The sequence below is a fragment of the Notolabrus celidotus genome, chromosome 11 (assembly GCF_009762535.1).
Source record: "Notolabrus celidotus isolate fNotCel1 chromosome 11, fNotCel1.pri, whole genome shotgun sequence".
Taxonomy (NCBI): Eukaryota; Metazoa; Chordata; class Actinopteri; order Labriformes; family Labridae; genus Notolabrus; species Notolabrus celidotus.
In genome coordinates, this window is record NC_048282.1 from 4,142,573 (window position 1) to 4,148,572 (window position 6,000).

Consider the following 6,000-nt stretch of genomic DNA (forward strand, 5'->3'; position numbering starts at 1 on the left):
CATGAACTATTATGCTACTGCTTTGTTTAGCTTGCTCTCATCTTTATAAACCTGATGCATACAGTGTTTATGTAGGTCTGCTAGTCTACATATACAGTTGTGCTTATAAGTTTACATACCCTGGAAGCTTTTCTGATTTCTTGGCTAAACATTCAGAAATTGTTAATAGATGGGACTTAATTCAGGCTAATTCACACTGTTGAAGTACATTAATGGACTGTTTGAAATTAAGCCCTCCCCCTGTGTTCATAGTGTTGATGCAGCAAAAGAGGACGGGACACTTGGAAGACCTGTAAATGATGACCATATGAACCCGAATGCCAAGATGAAGTACTTCAGAGTGCAAGGGAAGCCCCACCTGTGTTTGTTTGCAGTACGCAACATACATCCAGGAGAGGAGATCACCTATAATTATGGTGACTCAGACTGGCTGTGGAGATGCAAGGTGATCAATATCTTACTTTGTGAAATTGATAAGGAAATGCTCTAACCATAAGAAATGCCAAACACAGGTAATACTGTATATTGTCCATGGAGCTTTAGTTTGAACATGATTTTGAGTCAGTTGATAGAGTGAAAACACAACATAACTGCCACATGCACCAATCAAAGATACTGACTGTATAAGGATATTTATTTTGACTTGATCTGTTCCCATGTTGTTGTTAAAATCTTCAGAAACCTGGAGGAAAGTCTTCAGAGGACCAGCATGATGAGGGACCACCAACATCAGAGCCTCCAAAGAGGACTCAAAAGGTGTCAACATGTCTATGGCAAAAAAAGACATCTGCAGTTGCATCAGCTGATCTTCTCCAAAGCTATGAACAGGTAAGTTGAATTGATTGTTTCATGATTGTTTCACTTGTGTATTTAATATTTTAAAGTTGCTTATGCTGTGCACAATTACACAGGGCTGAGACTGAAAACTACTATTTGTGTTCCTAATAAAACTTTTTAGTTATTCTAATTTTCTAATATGTAAACACTTATCTCCTAGTTTTCCACCGTCATTTTTTGTTGTTGTGATTACCATCAAAGGAAATGATCATTAGAGGTGAAAAATGGAAGCATGGTGTGCTGATTTTGATGAACACATCTACATGGACACTTAGCAGAGACACAGAGTGTATGGTAGGTTGTATACTTGCATCTACTAGATGGGAGCCTTATTAAATACAAGATGATACTAAAAGCCAACTTTTGGTACTTCAGCTAGTCACAAAATCAACATCCATGATTGAAATGTTGAAGAGGTACTGTATATATGTTCATAAAATATATATATTCATAAAAATGTTACATTGTGGTCTATGTCTTTAAAAACTATCCCGGGAAGGAAAAGAGCAAAGGTTCGTCTAAAGTGTATGTTAAACTGTTCAGTTACATCTGATATGAAGAGAACATCATATCTTTTAGATATTTACAATAATAGCTTCTGTTTTCCTTTTAATCCAGGGTGCTGCTGGTCTTAAGCCCAAGATCCACAGGATGCGTCGCGTTACGTTACGGCTGAGCCGCGCACGTCGCAGCAAATAGGTTCCCATTCAAGTCAATGCTCTAGAGTCCACAGGGCGCGCTGCGGCGCGTCTCAGCTCCGTCTCTGGAGCGTTCCGCCGCGCCGCTCTGCCAGAGATACGCGGGGAGTCTATTTTCGCCGCTCCCCGCGCCCAGCACGCGTCAATCGACACAGAAATGATCGAACTATCCCGGAAGTCAGGCACGAGGATCGTATGCAACATCCGCTCACTTTCAAAATAAACACCATGTGCAAACACAAGATCGTAAATTTCACCACTTCTTCAACATTACGTCATAACCTGTGGCATCGGGCCAGACGTCAGTCTCAAAAGATATCCGACACCATGGACGAGGAAAAGTTTATACTGTGTTGTTCTCGCGCGTTTTGGAGTTCTCGAGGGATCTTGAGTTTCCTGCTCCGGAGTGCGCGCCGCTCCAAACACACATCCTATGGACCAGGGCGAAAGCCCCGGGACGGAGCAGAGCCGTGTCGCAGCCGTAATGCGGCGCACACGCATCCTGTGGACTCCCAGAGTTAAATCACATTAATGAATACTTTGAAAAGCATAAAAAGTCCTCACTTTAGATCAGCTTATAAATCCTTTGTGACTACCTTGATTAATCATAATTTGCCATGTAATAAGGTGTTCACTAACGCTTACTAAATGTTAAAATCATAATCTATAAATGTGTTTATAACTGCTTTATAATGACCATAATAGCTCATTTGTATTTGGTTAATCCATCATTTATAAAGTATGAACAAAGAGTTAGTTAACACATTATAGAGAGTCATATTCATGAATAATAAAACATTTATAACTGTGTTTGTACATGATATATAAATGAGTATTAATGTATGAACAATGCTTTACAGATGATGAGTTAAGTATTAATTAATGCTTAAAAGTGTGTAGTTAATATAAAGTGTTACCCAGAAAACATAAAGATATTTAATTAGTTCATCATGATGAGATTTCCCTGAGTCCCCTTTGTAATCCACTTGAATGTACAACCCCAATTCCACTGAAGTTGGGACGTTGTGTAAAACGTAAATAAACACAGAATACAATGCTTTGCACATCCTTTTCAACCTATATTCCACTGAATACACTACAAAGACCAGATATTTAATGTTCAAATTGAAAAACTTAGTTTTTTGCAAATATTCTCTCATTTTGAATTTCAAGCCTGCAACACGTTCCAAACATGTTGCAGGCTTTCCAGCATGCAGGGGAAATCACTGGATGAGATTGAAAACGAAGGTTTGTTGAGAAATTAGCACTTTGTAGATATTTGAATTTTTTTCTTTTCTTTTTTGTTCTAAATGTTATGTCAAAGGCAAAAAGTACACAAAGTAACAGGTCATGTTAATGGTGCATACAAACTTATGCCCCATAATCTCCATGACAACTAGTGGATGTGTGATGGTTCCCACTAACAGTTGTAAAAAGTCTTTCCCCTGCAGCTCTCCATTCACCACTGTGTGTATGCGTTTGTGTGTGATTGCAAAAAATCACAGTCGGTGTGCAACTTCACCCCTCTTCTTTCTTTTAAGCAACTTTATTCATAACGAGTAACGGGGACTGCTCTGACCTGGAGAAATATACGCTGACGTCACATGTTCAATTAAACAAACTACTTTTCTTTAGCAGCCTGGAAAGTGGCATCAAAATACGTTTAAAAAGTTGTTTCAAAGTTCCAATTTGTCATGTTCAGTTGTTGATGTGAGTTTTATTAATACCATTTCCCAGATGAAATTGCATTAAGTGACGCTGAGGACAAGGACAGCGGGAGTGAATCTGATGACGGCGACACAGCAGTGTCAGCGCCGGAGTGTGGAACTAGCGAGCCTGTGGACACCGCATCAGACTCAACAACCACAGAGCACTTAAATGACACTAGACATTTAGGTAAGTCACCCCATTTCATATCTGTGTTGCTGTTGATTAATGTGTTTTTCCTGTTAAATAATAAACTTTTGTACAAATTATAGCAGGAACGATGTCAGAAGTGTCATCCACAGTGAATGAGCTGTCCTGTTCCTCGGAAGGTAAGCTTCATTTTAAAGCCTCTTGCTTTAGATAAGACTCAATAAAGCATGCTATAGGTAACATGGAAAAGAAAGAAACTACTACATAAAAAGAGAAGACTAAAATAGTTCAATAAAATTAAAGGTAAATGCAATGTAAAATGGAATTAAGAATAAACAGAAACCTAATAAATGACACTACAGTGTCAAATATGAATAAAAGCAGCGTCACAATGATCTATACATACCAAATAAACCACGGCTGGATTCCATCTCAGGACCTTTGCATGTCATGCCACCTCTCTACCCCTGTTTCCTGTCTCCCTGTACTTTGAACTTTCAAAATTCATAAGTGACCAAAATGTAACTTTATAACAGGCAGTGGCACAGAGAAACTGTACACAAGTGTTGTTATTAATAAACTAGATTAAATGATCATGGATGAACAATTATGCTACTGCTTTGTTTAGCTTGTTCTCATTTCAGTTTGTTGTCAAATTTCTTCTCCATGCTTTTTATACCTTCCAATATGATCAAGGTTATAACCTCATCTTCCTCAGTGTAAGCATCTGGAAATGTTGTCTGTCCAGTCTGTATACTTTGGGATGCGACAGAACAGAATGATACAATTGTGTTTTTCAGTTTGTGTGATACATTTTTGTTTCTTTGCATATTTTTCAGGGAAAGATGCTGGTCAAGAGGCCAGAAGAGTGCTGAAGAAGACCTGGTCAAAGGCTGAGGTTGCTGCAGTAATGCAGCATTTCCATGACCATGTTCGTGAAGGAAAGCTGGCCACAAAAGACGAGTGCACTCACAGTAAACTGGCGGAAGCTCCTATCCTAGCACAGAGAACGATGCAAAACATACCAGATTTTGTGCGTAATCGGGGAGTCGCTGCGAAGAGGGGGGCAGAAAAACAGAAGTGTGTCTAACAGAAAATCTTAAATCTAAATTATTGCTCAGTGTTGGTTTTGTTGTCTTTAATTTATACTAAAAAATAAGTGTGTATTTCTATAGCAGACGTTTTTCTTTGAATTAATACATTTTATAAATGTGTATACATATACATGTATATATATATGTATATGTATGTATATATATATGTATGTATATATATATATATATGTATGTATGTATATCATTCATATATTGTCATAGTTTGGATGTGCCAGCCTGTGTTCTTCAGCACATTGCTTTTTGTTGCTATTAAAACAATAATTCATAACTGTCCCTTTAATGCTTTGTCCTGTCAGGTTGTGTATTTAAGTTAATGAGAAAGGGGTTTTAAATGTGACGTCATTGTCCCTTTAAAGTCCTTATTGTTTTTTTTTTGTCCTTACAAACCACATAAGCTGACAGTCTGCATAAACCACCATGATGTTGGGTTGGTGTGTATATGGTTTCTGAAGAGTGAATAGGAAAGCTGAAGTGACCTGAATTTTTTCCGAATTTTTAGAGTGTTTTTATCCAACACCCGTAGCTCTAGGACCTCGGGAAAGGGTAGTCGATCTAAACCACCAGAAATAGTCCGGCTAAACCATATAAACCCGTATGTGTGTGTGTGAGGTTGTGGAGGTCTCAGAGGACATCATCACCGACCCCAGTGTCTGTGAGAGCCACTGTGACCGTCAGACCACCAGCTCCCATGGGCAAACGCCCGAGGGCCCCTCCTGAGGGCGCAATGACAAAAACAGCTGCAGCAGTGGACAGTATGGCTTCTCCAGGAGAAGACGGCCTGTCTCCTTGCTGCGCACTGTCTCACACCCAGTCTACAAGAATGTGTCTTTGGATGAGAGCATAGTTACCTTTACCATAAAAGCTAGACTGCAGGTGCTACCATCTAAACTGAACCTTTCCATCTGGTTCCCCAACAGTCATGCCCCCTACTGTCTGCACCATGGGACTGATCAAATCCCTGAGACCATGCCCCACATCCTCAATGGTTGCCATGTGTACAGAGGGTTGTACATCCTCCGGCATGACAGGATTGTGGACCTGATATCAGAGGAGATTTCATCTAAATCTTCCATGACCCTGTTTAAAAACTGTTCAGTGAAACCCTGCATGTTTAGCCTGTTTAACCATGTATTAATGTTTTCTCACATTTCTGCAAACACACTCAATGTTATTACGGTTAGAGAGAACCATAAGGAGGTACTCCTGCTGGAGGTGGGCTGCACATTTGACTCCAACTTAGAGGAGGCCTTTCTTACAAAGGTAGTGAAATACAAACAGTTGAGGTGAACCATCGCACAGCTCGGCTACCGGTGTGAACTGCTAGTAATAATAATAATAATAATAATAATAATAATACATTTTATTTATAAAAGCGCTTTAAAAGTTTCTCCAAGACACTTTACAGAAAAATAAATTGTACCAAAATACAGGAAAACTGTGCAAAAAAGCAAGGGAAAGCAAAGCAGCAAAACAAAACAAACAAAAATCAATCA